The following is a 17322-nucleotide window of genomic DNA, read 5'->3' on the forward strand; positions in this document are numbered from 1 at the left end:
AACTGCTATGGAAAATTCCTATCTCATTGCAATATAATTCTTAAACAAGACTAAAAAGACTCATGACATTCCATTTACTATCACTACGAAGAGCAGCAAAATGTGGCAGGGCAATAAATATGGAAGCCAGTACTTCCATGACAGCCAGTACTCCCGACATAAAAGCAACATGAAAAACCCTGTATGTCAGCCATATTCAAAACTTCTGGGCATCCTGAACTTCAAGAGTGCCATTATCCATGCATGAGAGTCTTAAGAATTTTATTCACAGTCTTTTTTTTTTTTTATTATTTCCTTCAGTCTACACCCAAAATACTCCACTGCATCAGAGACTGTATATGCTGTGGCAGAGAAGTGATGAACTTTGATCCACGTAACAGCTTTGTAAAAGGGTCTGGGTTTTCCAGCCCAAGTGTCAACAATATTTCACTGGAAGCGCTGAACACTTACATGATGTTTACTACACGATTTTGGGCTGTTGTCTGGGGTTGGTACCCAGAACAGTTGCTTCCTCTCAGTGGATATCCTCCAGTGATCTGCAAATGATACTTTATTTATGATCACTGACAGCATCTTCTCTGTAAAGATTCGTGGGCTTGGGTATCAGTTTTCTTTTGTTGCTGTTGAAAAATATTTTGCTCCCACCTCCCTCACACTGCCTATGTAAAGAGGTACATCTGCTTTTGTTTATCATGCACTTCATGTCAGCTGAGTTTTGCTGTACATTTTTTTTCTTGTCTACCTCCCAGCATGGAACAGGAAACCAAGAGAACCAAACATGCAGCAGGCAGTTCTGCAAATGTACTTGGAAAGCAGTATAATCCTGCCACCCGTTCCTTCTCTGGTACAGAAGAAATTGCCAGTAAAATGAATAAGTGTGCTTTAGCAAACACAGGACTATTCTGAAATATATATAAACACATTTTTACTGTTTTTTTTTCCAGTTTCTGTCATACAGAGCAAAAAGATAAATTCATTTGAAAATTATTCAGTCTCCTTCAACAAGTTGTCATGGAATCAACTCAATACCTGTCCAAAGCACGAATATACTGACTTTACACCAGTGCGACAAAGTTTTTGGTTCATAGGAAACAAACATCACTGCCACGTCATCTGAGGTTATATTTATCTGCTCACCTTGTTCACCATGCAGTCATTTTCCGATTCTTTCAGAATGAAAGTAGAACAAGGCCTATAGCCATGCCACCTTCTCCTGTCATTCTTGTCAGGTCTTGCAAGCTTGCAGGATCCAGCCCAGTGTGCACAAAGGTGAGTCTCTGCAGAGCAAGGAGTGATTCATTATGCGCCACTCTTTGCACCCATGCCGCATGTCATGCTCAAGCATGCATTTAGGCAAGCACAGTTGTAATTGGGCAGAAGGGAAGAGGGGACAGGATCCTACACTGACTCTTACTGTTGCCCTGCAACTATTGGAATCCTCTCATGAGGACTCCATGATAGGTGAGGAATGAGACCATGCCAGGTCCAACCACCCAGGTGCTGTACCCAACCTTAAAGCTGGTTGTTTCTGAGTATTAATAACGCACTAGTCCAAAATCTGCTTCTTCCAGGTAAATGGAAGCTTTTTAGAAAAAACATTTTCTATGCACTGGCCTCTACTGCAGGAAAGGGACAATGATATTTTATCCTACTCAACTTCTACTGAAGAGGCCAGTGCTGTCTTTCAAGCGTATCTGTGAAATATTACCAAGTCAAAGTGTGTCCAGCATACAAATGGTCTGAAAACAGAGGTGAAAATCCTTAAAAACTCATGTCAAACAGATGAAAGAAAAAACTAACCTCGTGCCATTTCATATTGCAAGTGTGTTTTAGAAGCACTTAAATATATCACTAACTACTTAATGGAGTTAGTGGCATTTTACACATGTGAAAACCTAGTTGCTTTTATCTGTCTTTGTAAATTGCAGGTTTCTTTCTCCAACAATTGACCAATGGCCCAGTAATTGTCTGAGTTACGTGTGCATCTGGGCCACCTGTACCACCTTATTCAGTTATGTCAATAAAAGAAAACGGAGTGTGTCTGACAAACTCCCATGAAAACTTCACATACAACCATGTTATTTTTGATTTTAAATACTTTGAGCTTTGTATTCACTGTAAAATAAAATTGTCATCTAATACTTAGGCAACATTCTTATAATGTCTTTCTACCAAAGTGATATGCATTTTGAACATGTTGTAGTTCTAGCTATTAATGATGATCAATCTTTAATAACAAGTGTCCAGATATCAAATATTTTAATATCAGGCAATTCTATGTTACATTTAAATGATTTCAGTTTTTTTTTGAAGCTCCTGTTTCACAGAATCTTCCTGTCTTTATATTTGGTGAGCCACACAAGGAATGTCTTTGACATTCTCATGGTCTCCAGTGGACATTAAGCCAGCAGAAAAGACATGCTAAGTCATAAACATAAAACAAAGATAACAAAGGTAACACAAAGGAAACACAATGGCTCACAGCTGGGTAGCCACATAAAATAGGATTAGAAGGCATAATACAAGGTTCAAGAAGTTCAGCAAATCTGGCTGCAAAGAAGGTAGGAAAACAAAGAACCACACATGATGTTTCAGTTCCAAACAGTTCCAACAAACAAGCCATAGGTAAATGCATAAAGAATCCCCACATGTCAAGAAAAACTACACTGCACCAGGGATTTCTCATTAGAATCAAAACATACAAGTGCAAGTAATAAAGAAGATTTTATCAGATGGAATGCTATTTCCTGTTAGGTATTTACAGCATCTCCACAATATTAATTCCTGCCTATTGACAAGGCCTACTCTACATTAAAATCAGCAGCTTAGCAATTAGAAAAAAAAAATGCTGTGTTAGCTTACTAAGAAAATGTGATTTGTGAAGCTAGCTCTCAAGGTTTCAGTCCATGAGTTCTAAATGTGCTGTCTCAAACACTTTGAATTCTCAGATGAAAACAAAGTGCTCCTCTAATGTGACATGTCATTTTACATAGTGTTCTGTTGGGTCCGTTGCTCTTATTATTGTCTTTCTAGGAATAATACTAGTGTCTGCCTCAGATTTGTAGGATTAGCATTAGCAAGACAGAAAAGAAGAGGGCAGCTGTTTCATGATGGCATTTAGAGAGCTGATCCGTCTGCTTCCTAATCCATGTCTGTCATGTACATAGCCAGTCAGCATAAGGCAACTTGGTAAAGAGGTTTATTTGAGAAAAAACACTTTAAACATAGGTAGTGTCTAGTGATCATGATCCCTCTCCTATAGAGAGAGGAAAATTACTGTTTTGTAACTTTGCTGACCATACTGACAGCTTTCTTCATCCTCCTGTGTTATGAAAAAGCTTTGCTCAAAAACCATAGTATCTAATACTCACATATTTCTAAATTCTCAATACTAAAAAGTAAATTCTTAGGCTTGTGAGGCAAAGAGAAGGCTCTTCTGGTTAAGCATTCTCATTGCAGGATACTTATTTCTAATGATTTATAGGAGTTTGTAACGTTCTTTTTGTTGTGACGAAGACAGCCACAATAATTGTGATAGGAAATTGTGATAACCGTGAAAGGCTCCCAAGAGAATCAGTCAAGTGCTCAAATACAATTTAATTTTAGTTCAAGCTGTAAATCTCAAGAGCTTTTTGTAATACGAATCCACCTGTTATAAATTTATCACGGGGTCTGCTGTCTTTTATCAGTATTGCAGGATTTGACCAAGTTCTTAGATAAAAACAGACTTAGGCTTGAATAATGCTCAGATTTGTTGCGTTTTTTTTTTTTTCTGTTTATCTTAACTAAATCATTTCAATAGAATACTTCAAACAATCATGGGAAAAAAGTTACAACCAGGTCTAAAGTCAAACAGTATTAACAAGATTATTTAGGGAAAAGAAAAAAAAACAGTAAAAGGAGTTTTCACTCAAGTGGAAACCTCTTAATTATACAGCAGATTTCCAGGAGAGGAAACTGGAAGCTATTATTTCTCTCCATTCAGTGCTTCAGATCCTGTACCACCCCATATTGCAATGCACTATTATCTGTTCAGAATATAGAATTTCACCTGCAGAGAAAGCATGTAACCTGTACTGACTGAAGTGTGGCACTGCATGCAGAGATCACTACTTCCTTCTTATTTCCTTGCAGCCTTTTTGCTATAATTGCTGCACCTCAGAAGCTTATGTATCTCTTAGAAAATCTCCAAATCTCTTAGTTTCTATTACCTAATCAAGGGAAAAAATACACTAATGAATAAGAATTGTTGTTTTCCTTTCTGTAATGATTCATTTATTTGTAGAATATTATTCAGCTACTGCACAGCTTTGTACACAGGGCTCCTGGCATGGAAAAGTATCTGGTAAACTGTGATAAACCTATAACCCGTACAACGGTAGGACTCAGAGGAGCTGGGCAAGGGCTGGGTGGCCATGAAGCTCATGGATGGTGTAGGCACAGAGAACTGGTTTTATCTCGACCCAAAGGGTGAACTTTGTTTTAGATAAATAGCTGTAGACCATGTGTAAATGTTTCTTCCTGAGTTTATCCAAAGAATGTGAATGTGTGTAGAGTAGCCAGACCAGCATGGGGGGAGTGTATGTTGCTCACCCCAACATAGAAAATAAAACCTCAATGGCTAACAAAAGAATTTTGAAGAGGGCGACAGGCTAAAGCTGGCTTCAACCCACATATTCCTTTCCAATGAATGGGGATGCCCAGCATCGTGACAGCAACTGATAATGGCAGTTGTGCTGGTATTGTGACTGTGATGTGATTGAACTCTGTAAGTGTACATTTGTGTTATGATTGCAGTATATTGCCGTATTACTCTGCTAAATCAAAAATCCCATTAACATTAAATATCTTCAGAGAAAAATTTTATATTAAACATTGTACTCTCCATACGTGTGGAATACCTAAAAGAACCTGGCCAGCAGGTACTAGACTCTGACATTAATAAGGCAAACAGAACTTCACGCTCTATGGAAACCAACTTGTTTAAGTTGCTACCCTTACTAGATATTTTCTTCGAAGCATACCTTTGGTTTAACAAGATTTAAAATTCTGCATATTAGGACATTCTTTTCACATTCTGCTTTTGTTAAATTTTAAAAAGTTGGTTGAATAACACACATGAAGCACAGACTAAATTTGTTAATCAGGGAGTGTGAAATTAGAGATTAAAACACCTTTTCAGTCATCTAGCCATCCTTCTCAGATTTTTCTCCCTATAATCACCAGCATTTTGTGCCATTTCCTGTTTAATTAAGTAAGCATTTGGAATTTCATCACTTCATTTGTGGGAATGAATTAGGATTTATTTTTCATACAATATCTACATTTCCCTTTGCTTTTGGAACAGTTATTTAAATTGGATCTTTTTCGGATGTGCCTTTATACATGACACTTTATATAGATTGTTCTGTAGAAATGTGTCCACTCTTCCACTAGCATTAACTCCCTGCAAATGTAATCTGAATTTACTATTTATGTTGCAGAAATCAGCTTCCACACAGTGAGAACTGCTAAATAATTAAATCTTTAAATGCTTTTTTTCAGAGGGGCCTTTTTTTGAATCACATCTGTTAGTTCGTATAGGAAATTTCCCTAACAGCTGTTTTTTTCCTCTGTTTGCTTTAGTGCGACAATCACATCTTAACTCTGCTCCAGCTAGAATTCACAGAGCTAATTTCCATCAGAAACTGGACAAGTTGTATGAGAACAATTTTCCCCCAAGAATAAGAAGTGATAGATGCCCCGCCCCCACTTCCTGCAGAGGCCCCGCCCCTATTGGCTGTAACAGGGCCACTGCTCTGGGAAGTCCCGCCCCTCACAGGCCCTGTGCATTCCACTTCTTCCTGCTCTTGGGGTGGCCATTTTGTAAAGCACCACGTGCTCCCGTGCTGCACTATGATTGGCTGGCAGCACCAGGGTGGGACGTCCTTGCTGCTAAAGGCACTGGGTCTGCCATGTTGTTTCAGCTGCCCTTTTATGTCAGTTTGCAGACAATTCTCCTCTGCCTATGTCTCTCCCATCCAAAGTCACCTAAACATTGTTTATATCAAAGAAGGTCTCAGAAGAATTTATTGAAACAGTGTCCAATACATGGTAAGTTTCAATCTTATCTGAGGTCTTTAGAGTCTCCTAAAGTGATTATAAATTAAGATACTTAAGAGATAAAGCAGTTAAATACATGAAACAAGAATATCCCTCATATCACTAGTATCTGTGTTGCAGCTCTGTATATCTGATGTGGATAGCAAAGTTGCTAAATGTTTTGCCAATTCTATCATGTGGGGAAAAAAGCATCTTGAGTTTTAATTCAGCAGGTTGAAATTGATAAATGGAGAAACCTGCCATAGAAAAGTCCAAAGAAAGTCCAAAGCAACCTTCTGGATTTTATTTCCATTTCCCTCAAGTGGCAGAGAGACAAAATAATAGTTAAATTCAGGGAGTTAAAGGAAAAGGCTAAAAGTCATAATTGAAGCAAAAATTGTCACCACTTCCAACAGAAAGAGCATCTGTCTACGATGGATATAAAATTGAGATTAAGTGGTGATAAGAAAATCTGAAGAACAAATTATCAATGCAAGTAAGAAAACACAATGTACTTTAAGGCTATGAAAACATTAGGAAAATGAATGAATCGTTACAAGGCTGGAGTGTTAAAGAGGAGTTCGGGAGAGGACATGCCATAATGATGGGAGAAAATACCTCTCTCTCACCCGTTGCAGTTTGATGAGGTGGGGGAGGGTCAAATTTGGTAAGAGATGAATCCCCTTGTGTTCTCATTGATCCTCAAAGGTTAGAGGGACTGAGAGTGGCTGGACTCATCTCTTAATAGGGATACCAAATACTGTGCTAACTACAGGCCCAACTCCGGCAGTACTGGATTCACAAACAGTCTGTCAATTGTAGATCTGATCGCCTTCAAAATGAGTAGCTGAGTTCACAAATAGTATAATTTATTCAAATGCAACATTTAGAGAACAAGTTTCAGACGTCAGCACAGGAAATTCTCTACTACAGTGTGGGGTTCTTAGCTAGTGTACAAATGCACAATCATCACACACCTAGAAGATGGGAGAGGGCTCTCAGCCTCAATGAGTCTCCTCAGGGAGTGTCCTGAACAGAGGAGAGGAAAGGGGTTCAGCCTGTTGACTGATTCAGAAGTTATGATGGAGCCTTCTCTTTCCCCTCTTCTCTCTTCTTCTTTCTTTTCTTCTTCCTTCTCCTTCCTTCCTCCCTCCTTCCTTTGTCCGTCCTTCCTACTTTTTCCCTCCAAAGTCCATCGGAAGAGACTAATCCGCCACCATTGTTGGTCCAGCACCAGACCAGCACCAGACATCTTGTCATACTATGTGGCTTATAAGCTGTGTGGTATGACCAGGTTGCCACCTCTGCAGGGAGTACAACAGAGTTTGGCTGCAGTGTCTTCACTCTGTTCCACCCTCCATTCACTCATCAGCTGCACAGCACCATCCAATTACCACCTGCATAGGGAAGCCAACAAAGTTTGGCCATGGTGTCTCCATTCTGCTCCACTCTTCATTCACTCTTATTAGTGTGTGCTAGGAGGGCAGATTGTGTTGCCAAGGGAATCATGGAGAATTAGATTCTGCACATACTAACCACCTGAAAGTGGTAACTGTCTCGGACCTCAAGTAAGCCTCTGTAATGCCATAACTTCTGTTAGGCCCTAGTTTTTCTCTCATTTCCCTTTTCTCAAGCAATTATCTCATATCATCTCATTCATGGCTTTTTTAAACATCAAGCAGTAGCTACTTAGTGTAATTAAACTCCAACAAAGTAATTGAGCAATGCAGTTCTAATCCATGCATTTTGAAGGAATCACAGGACAGTTGCTAAACTACTACCAATACCGTCCATTATCTATATCAGCTTTTTGTGGGACTAAGTGTCTAAGAGACAGGATCCTTCCTTGTCCTCACAGCCTAGCAGCAGTGCAGGGATTAGTGTCAAAGGAAGAGTATTTCCTCTGTGTTATGGAGAAGCCAGAACAGTTTGGAACTGGTTTATGTTTCAAGGGAGAAAAGCATTTTTATGGAAAGTTTTATTTTAAGAAAGAATAGGCTTGCACATCTTTCTGTGGTTCAGATATTTCCATATCCACCATATTGCCCTTTAAGCACATGTTCTGATCTAGAAGGTTTTACTGCATGCATGTAAAGTTGCAAAGACTATTTGGTACAAAACCTAGATGACATACATTCTTTCATTTGGCTATTCTCATTTTTGACTGCAGTCTAGGAACTTGTAGTAATTCACCCTAATCTTTTTGCCTCCTTTTCCCTCCCTGAGCAGCTGTTTAAACAATAATTTTCTTCTAACTCTGTCTCTTTACAAAGAAAGAATATTGTTCCTTCTTTACCTACTGCCCAGGTAAAGAAAGTCTCATGTAATAAAGATGGGACAATAGTGCAGTTCATCTCACACAGCAACATTTCTACCATCATGGGCTGCTTTTGAAAATCAGTTTTGCTCATATCAGAAAAATAAATTCACATGTTTTTGAGAGCTCTGTATGCACTTATGCACTAATGCAGTTATGCACTAATGACTACTGTGTAAACCGGAACAATTCTTTCCAATCTCTTTCATCTGTGCTCCTCAGAAGGACAAGCGGGTAATGAGCTGAGTGAGGTGTTCTGCTTGCCCACACCATCCTGGCCTCCTGCCTCCCTGTTGTGTGACTAAAATCATGTCTGCAGATGGCCAGAATGTGTAGCACTTCTTTCTAAAGCATGTATGTAAGTCTAACTGTACTGACCACTATCTGCATGACCCATAGAATCATAGCATCGTTAAGGTTGGAAGGGACCTCTAGAGATTATTTAGTCCAACCCCCCTGCACACGCAGGGTCCATCTCCCGGTCAGCACCACACCACAACTCTAGGAGTTCATAAGGTGCCAGGACATCAAAGATAGAAAGATGAAGGGCAGAGGAAAAAAAAAACCACAGATCTTTAAAAGGTTTGTATCAATGTTCTTCCTGATGGCTACAGTGTGTTTGTTTTGTTTTGTTTTTTGTATGTTTCTTTTGCGTGTGTGCCTTTTTTTGTAATTGTGAATATCCGTAGTGTAATTGGGAAGATGTAATCTGTAACACCTCTCATGCAATTAGGGGCATATCAGTTTTTAAAGTACTTTTCTGTGTCTGCATAAGATTGTGAAGAAAGGTTCCAGTAGAATTAAAGTAACACTTATGTGTTTATTAAGATAAGCTTGTTGCTAAAAATTACCTCTTAGTGAGTAATAATACAATACTATGAAACAAATTAAGAAACTATTCAATTTTTATATCTCCAAGGTGACCATGTCATAAAATACTAGCTAATCTTGAAGAGTACATTGAAGCTTTTCTAACCTGCTGGAACTCATCAAAAATGCTGGAATAAAAAAAAAGTTATGGGTGAAGGAGAATGCTTGAGTATAACGAGTTTAAACAAAAGACTCTGGATGAAGCCCTTCACAAGAGACTATTAAGAAACTTCAGTAGGCAAAGGTTAAATCCTGTCATGAATTAAAAGTGGTTAAAAGATAGACAAGTAGAAATAAATGAGCAATTTTCAGAAGAATAAAAGGTTAATAGTAAGTTGCCCCAGGACTGAGAATTAGTAACTACCAGTCTGTTATGAAATATATGAACTAAAGATCTGGAGGAAGAGCAAATGGGAGCAGCAGTTGTGCAGCAGTTGCACCATTATTTTAGTTAATCAAGGCCATAAGGAAATCCAGAGATCTGTAGGGAAGGAGATGGTAGAGCAAGAAGATTTTCAAGACAGGGAGCATCTTAAGTCAAGAAAGATCAGTAGATAAACTATAAAACTGTGTTATCAGCAGGTATTTGTTGCAGTGACTTAACCAGAAAAACAGAGAAAAAAAAATCTGAGAGCATTTGGCTTTCAAGTTAGATAAAACTATTGACTTTTTGAAAAATATGTACAAATATGTTTATACAAATTTGTTTGCAGCTGCAAGCATGATTTAGTTTGGGAATTTAATTTCTCATTTAGCACAGTGAGAGACTTGCTACAGACAAGCGAATAGCCTGGTGATGAAATTCCTACCTGGTTTATAGACACAGTGCCCCTTGTATTGAGTTTTTGCTTTCTCTGTTATTTATTTCTCAAAAACATGACAAGCAAGCAGCTGACTTTTTAATAAATATTTTGTGTTGTGCATATATAGTGCTGGGATTCTCTGCAATAAACTTTGCTTAGTTTTGGTTTCACTACAGTACGAAGTTGATTTCAAAAAATGGGAGAAGTTTCAACTTGTGCTAGTGAGACACAGCTATGAAAATGACAAATGTAGTTTTGATGTTTGCACAAGCAATTTCCAGCACTGTATTTATGTGCGAGACCTAGGAGGTATCTAAAATCCTGCGTCTAGCTTTGGTCATCTGCTTCAAAGACATACTCATTCTTATAGAAGGGTTTTCAGTGCTTTTTGACATGAATAATTGGAGTTAGTCTGAACTGCTGCAGAATACAGACCTGAAGATTTATCTTAACCCAGATCATTCTACGTAGGTACATGAATGCTTACACACCTAAGTATATCACACAGGGTAAAAAGGGAGGAGGACTGTTTCACCTTTTTAAATCCTGCGCTGATTTCTGCTGGAGTATTTTTGAGCCATCAGCCTTCATGGACACCAGAAGAATTTGGCTTAACAAACTTGGAAAAATAAAAAATGAGGAGGGATATGACTGTTGCCTGTAAATGCACAAGAAAGGCAAATGTCAGGAGGGAAATATCTATTAAAACTACTAGTTGGAGTTGTCATGAAAACTAGTCATACATTACGTGTGCTGCCATTCAGAGGGACCTAGACAGGTTGGAGAGTTGGGCAGAGAGGAACCTCATGAGCTTCAACAAGGACAAGTGCAGGGACCCGCACCTGCGGAGAAATAACCCCAGGCACTGGTACAGATTAGGGGCTGACCTGCTGAAAAGCAGCTCCATGGAGAAGGATTTGGGAGTCCTGGTTGACAACAAGTTAACCATGAGGCAGCAATGTTCCCTTGTGGACAAGAAGGTCAATGGGATCTTGGCCTGCATCAGGATGAGTGTTGCCAACAGGTCGAGAGAGGTGATCCTGCCCCTCTACTCAGCCCTGGTGAGGCTGCACCTGGAGTACTGGGTGCAGTTCTGGGCTCCCCAGTACAAGAGGGATGTGGAGCTTCTAGAGAGGGTCCAGCATAGAGCAACATAGATGATTAAGGGACTGGAGCATCTATCACAGAATCATATGGTTGAGGCTGGAAGGGACCTCTAGAGATTTCAATTTAAATTTTAAATTAAAACACAGGAAGTTCCATCTCCATAACTTCTTTACTGTGAGGACGACAGAGCCCTGGAACAGGCTGCCCAGAGAGGTTGTGGAGTTTCCTTCGGAAATCTGATTGCATCCAGGTGGGTTTTTAAGATCTCCAGAAAAGGAGACTCCACAGCCTCTCTGGGAAGCCTGTTCCAGGGCTCTGTTGCCCTCACAGGAAAGAAGTTCTTCCTCATAAGGAGATGGAACTTCCTGTGTTTCAATTTGTACCCATTACCCCTTGTCTTATCACTAGCCACCACCGAGTGGTTGACCCCATCCTCCCTACAATCACCCCTCAGGTATTTGTACATATTGATCAGATCTCCTCTCAGTCCTCTCCAGGCTAAACAGACCCAGTTCACTAAGTCTCTGCTGGACCCTCTCTAGAAGTTCCAAGTCCCTCTTATACTGGGGAGCCCAGAACTGCACCCAGTACTGCAAGTGCAGTCTCACCAGAGCTGAGAGGGGCAGGATCCCCTCCCTTGACCTGCTGGCAACATTCTTACGTGATAAGCAGGGCCGGTAGCCCTTGTTAGTAAACTGTTGGGAGGCCTTTCGACCTTACTGTGGGTGAGCAATAAACCTAGGTGGCAAGATCTGCTCTCAGCCCAATCAGATATGCAGAAAAGGAGATGGTCTCAGCCCTTTGTTTGCAGGCTTGATTTGCTAACATATTAAAAATCTATTCTGACTTATTAAGAACAGAGCAGAAGCTCTGTTCTTTTTAAATGTTAATAAGAGATGAAACTTTGAACTTCTGGTTAAGTAAAACTTGGAAAATAATGAGGACTGAAGAGTCAGAGAATGTCAACACAGTTGTGGAATTATTCTGGCAAACAGAAGTCTGTGTACCCAATTCTTTTCAGTGTGTTTATTTATTGCTGATAGACATGTGAAATAACTTCATATCACTGCTGCCTAGTCATTTTTCTTTGGAAATGTATTAATCACAGTGACTTTCGCTGAACCACTTAAATGGGAGATTGCTTCAGCATATTGTTAGGGATCTGCATTGTGGTTGGATGCTGTGAGCTTTACAGTATATTATGACATGGAATAATTGTATGTGGGCTTTTTTTTTCCAAAAGCTATTTGCTTTTAATTAAAATAAGTGAGATAAAGATCACCCAGTTGAAGTTATACTCTACTTGGCAGGTATAAGAGTCTTGCAGTATCACTGAGATAGTAGTAACTGATGACTTTCATGTACTCTGCTCCTACTTGCACACCATGGTTTAGTTTTTCATTTGTTCTGCCTGGTATTACTAGTCACCTAACCAAACCATGGCTTCTTATATCGGTTATGCAGCTCAATATTACCATTGTCTGTAATAATTTCCTTAAGCTGATAAACAATATTTTTTGAAACAAAGGGAAGGATTCATTGTTTATTTTAGAGACTGGTTTTCTTCCCTTGGACTTGGCAAATGCTGGGAAATTAGATACACAGAAATCCCTAGGGCTACCAAAGACTTTTCTGCTTCCAAAATGTGGAAAGTCATCACATTCCATAAGAATCTGGTGCATAGGAGACTTTGTTGTACTTTTAAAAGATGACAAATTATGTCAGAAAATCCAGTCACCAGCTTCTTTCTGCACCTCTCTGCTTATGACCTTATGACCTCTCTCTAGTTCTCTCTTCAGTTGCTTGCTCCATGCTGTCAACAAAACTCCTTGTAATGATTATAGCCAGGCAGGTGGTAAGCAGCAGGTATTTTTGTTCCTGTGACTTCCCTCCTTTCTTTCATTCTTCACTACATTTAAGCTCATAAAATAGCTTCCCCCCTCACAGCAAACCTATGGATAAGTAACCAACCTAGTGATGAGTTTTTCATCATATTCTTCATTTCATGTCCCCCTCTCTCTCATTGCTGTTGGATCTATAGGTTGTTAGCTGTAAATAAATTTTTTGTCTTAGTCCCTACAGCAAACTCTTGTACAGTAGTTCCTCATTTTCAACAGAAAGCTGTCAGTTCCCACACTGAACATAACTAAGCACTGACTAAGAAAAAAAAGTGTTGGTACCTGTCTGAAAAAATGCTCAGCGAAAGTCAATGCCAGGATTGGGAATACTGGTGATGAATGTTTGGGGCTAAAGAAGGGATTTGCAATAGCTAAATATCATGGAAACTAGATAAGTGTATATGTTTCTGTCTTGCCATCTGGAAATATTCCTGGTTAGAGTTGCAAAAGAAAGAAGGAATTAGGAATATGAGATGTAAGCTTTGGGATTCATAGAGCTGGGAGAGATCTGTACCTAGGCAGAGTGTAAGAAAGTTTTGGAATGCTTTTAGGATAAGTGGATTGGTGGGCAGTGAAGCTGGGAATATCTAGAGCAAAGGGGCAGCTGATGGTAGTAGGGTAGATAGGGAGGTTTAAATGGAAAACCATCTTGGAAGGTAGAGCACACAGCTTTTAACTTAGTGTGGAAAAAGTGATGGCTATGGAAGGGCATTGTTTCTGCTAAGACAACAGTTGTGTGTGTTGCTTTAGTGCTGATAGCATCTTTATACATGAAGGACAGTGGTGTAACCTCTTCTTGCGATGTAACTCAGGCAAGTGATGCACCAAGTGGTGCCTTTTGGAAGTGCAGTGCCCATGTGCTCTTTGCATTCGCTCTACATCTATCCCTGCCTAGGCCTTTATCAGGAGGAGGAGCATTGTAGAAAATTTGGTATACATCAGATCATAGGTCTGCTTCAGCTTGTTTTTAATTACTCGTTGACTGACAAGTGGAACTTTGGGTAGTCTTCTCAGTCATGTTAAGTGGAAATCTATAGTCTTAAGGGATATTCTTCTAAGTGCAGTCAGACAATAATAATGAATAAGCTAACCCTTTCTTCTTTTAATAGATCACTTTTGATTTCAGGACATGTAAAGATTGATGGAATATCATGGAAAGCCAAACAGGTTGACTGTTAAGTGTGTTCAACAGTTTTTTAATGAGCTACCTGCTTCGCCAGTCTGTGAATGGTCACCTGAACCACAGGATCTTGTTTCCCACTGATCCCATCAAAGAGGAAACAGAAATAAAGGAAAATAAAATAATGAATACATGTGGAATATATAAATATGAAAATAGATGCAAATATTTGTGAATAGTTTATGCCTATTGACATTTAAGAGATGCTTTGCTTAGGTGACCAAATTTCGAAGTATAGGTAAGCAACTGTTTTTGTCATTGATTAACTAGCTAAACTCCTTATTCTTTGGGAGAAAGAAGCAAAGAAAAACAAAGGACCTCTTAAAGAGAGGTTTTATGATGACTTTAGATGATTTCAGGATGATTTCGAACAGCACACCGTGGTATCGTGCAGTAAGAGGAAGCCAAGCATATATGCTTTAGAACATATGGCTCAGAGCTGAACAGAGTTTCACCACACCATAAATCATATCCTGGCAGAGATCAGATGAAAGCTAAATATTAGCAATTTCAGAAGAAAAAGAATAGTGCTTCAGAAGTTAAACTTATGTATCAGTTTTTCAGTAGCCAAGCTTAAAACTACTTAATGAGTGATGACTCAGCATTTTACCTGTGATGTGCCTTAGGAAAGCTGGAATCATATTGAAGTAATTTCTTTAATGGAAGAAAGATGGTGCTATTATAAAATGTGACAGATAACAATATCCTATGTCGGGGGGAAGAAAGATTCTGCAACCAAATTACTTGACTTTGCATAAGGAATTGCTGGCTTACATTATGAATTCATAAACATGAAGTTGCAGGGGGGCTACCTCTCATTAAATCAAATAAAAGCAGTAGAGGCAAAAAAAAGCATTGAGAATCACTTTCCCTCCATCAGGCCCATGGGAAAAACAGAACTATGTGAAGTAGAACGCATTCTGCATTCTAGTTTTTGCTTTCTTTATGTGTGTTAATAATTTAAATAATATTGAATGCATAAAGTCAAAATTTCAATACTAGACAAAGTTGGCAAATAATTTATCAACTGCAGAACAAGTAGTTGTATTTAATTGAAAGGAAACCTTCTACATTCTGCAACAATAAACTAACCACTGGAGTTGATAATAAAATTATCTGATTTCTTTAAGCCAGTGTTCTGGAATAATGCAACATTCTGTTTTTTACATTATTAATTTGTTTATTCTCACAATTCATTTTGATGTAATTTACTGAAATCTACCTAGCTAGCCCTTTTTCTGTCTCCTTATCTACTGTACCTATCAGTCTCTGTTTTTATATGCATACATATAAGCACTCATGAAGGGACAGGCAACCAAATTGCACCTCACTAAACCTCTTATTTCCAGTCTAACTTGTTATGTTTCATAGCACTGGATTGCAAGATTCTATCTTCTTGTGGATTAGGCTGTTGCCCTAACATTGTCAAACTGAACTCAGGGAGATTGCCTGTATTCAGTGAGACCGCTGACCAACTGCCTGACACTGGGCAACACCACCGGGCAACACAAAACCACGAGGAAGAAAGAAAGAGAAAGGAAAAATGGTGATAGATTTATTGGAAAAAATGGAGCTGATCAACCTCCATGGCTGTAACATTTGCAATTTGCCATTTATCCCCCTGTCGTGGATTTCACGTTGCTTATGGAAGGGCAGGCTGAACTGTCTGGAAGGCTGAAGATGTCTCCCACCAGTGAGCACTGCAGCAGGATAGGCAGCTGAAGCCCAGGCTTTCCCACTCTTCCCTGCTGTAGCTGTGAACTGGAATCTCTTAGCATCTCTGTCCTGTGGACCACTTTGTGTGACTGTTTAGTGCCTGCTGTCTATGCTGAGACTGTAAGAAGGATGCTTATTATACCACTGATTTTTTCTGCTGCTGCTATTTATATTTGGCAGTTGCAGTAATAACTACCTGCAAACACGAGCTGGACTGAGGCCACTTTATGCAATCATCATTGCAGCTCAGTTGCTTCTTTAATATTCCCAGAGTGAAAAGCTCCATTCTTCTCTAAAGCAAAATTAAGTTGCACTTCAGAGTTTGTTTCTTTTCTTCCTGTGGTAGGTGCATGACAAAAGTGAAAAATGTAAAATAAAATGTAAATGACAAAAAAGTTAATGACTAAGGATGGATGATCCTAATATCAGGATGGATGGTTTTTTTTTAAGCTGGAGTTACAAGAGCAGGGCTGCTGTTGTGATGCTTGCTGACATCCAGGTGAAAACTGTGTTTTTATTTATCTGTATTCCTGTTCTATTTGTTCTCTCTAGAATGATGCTTTTTCCAATGAGGTGGTAGAGGATAGCAAAAGGAATGTGGCCCAATGTTATGTCAGGCTGGCAGCCAGTGGTGTGATGCCAGCATTTTAGGGCCTGTGAGATGGATTGTGAAGCTTTTCTGAATAGCACTGGCAATAGCAGGAGGACCGGACACGGCTACACATTCCTCCAATTTTTCCTTTTTCAGCAAACTCTAATGGCTTGAGGTGGATGGAGCCCAAAGGAGTTGTTAGAGCTAGCCTGCTCTTATTGCAGTTTGCCATGAGGTTGGACATCTTTCACAATAAACTTCTTTCCAGACTAGCAGCAGACAAATAACAGGCTGCAGAAACTGCAGTAGAGGGAAGGAACCAAAGAAACAATATATCAGCAAGGTTGATTTATTGGCAGAATTTTAGCTAATTACTGGGTTGGGCAGCATTGCTCCAGGGATGCTCTGAAAAGAGATAGTAAATTCACTTCTTCAAAAATAGGTTCTTGCTATGTCAGGTGAAGTGGTCAAAATTAAAATAATCATAAAAATAATGTTTGGAACAAAAATGGATCCAGTTCTGATGCAACTGGATGTTTCTGCATTGTTGTAGGTGTTCTGCTGGTGTGGTGAGAAACAATATGGAATTTGGTCAACATAGGCAGAAGAGAGACAAATGGACACTTCCAAAAGTCAACACACAAGCCTGGCATTGTAATTCTTGCCCCAACCATTTTTTGTTATCCTTTTTTTTCAGACCATAAATTTCACTCTGCAGATTTTCTGAACCATTTCTAATTTGTTAATGACTTGTCCTT

The sequence above is a fragment of the Tinamus guttatus genome, unplaced genomic scaffold, assembly GCF_059628265.1.
Source record: "Tinamus guttatus ecotype Peru unplaced genomic scaffold, ASM5962826v1 Tinamus_guttatus_pri_ptg000492l, whole genome shotgun sequence".
Classification (NCBI taxonomy): domain Eukaryota; kingdom Metazoa; phylum Chordata; class Aves; order Tinamiformes; family Tinamidae; genus Tinamus; species Tinamus guttatus.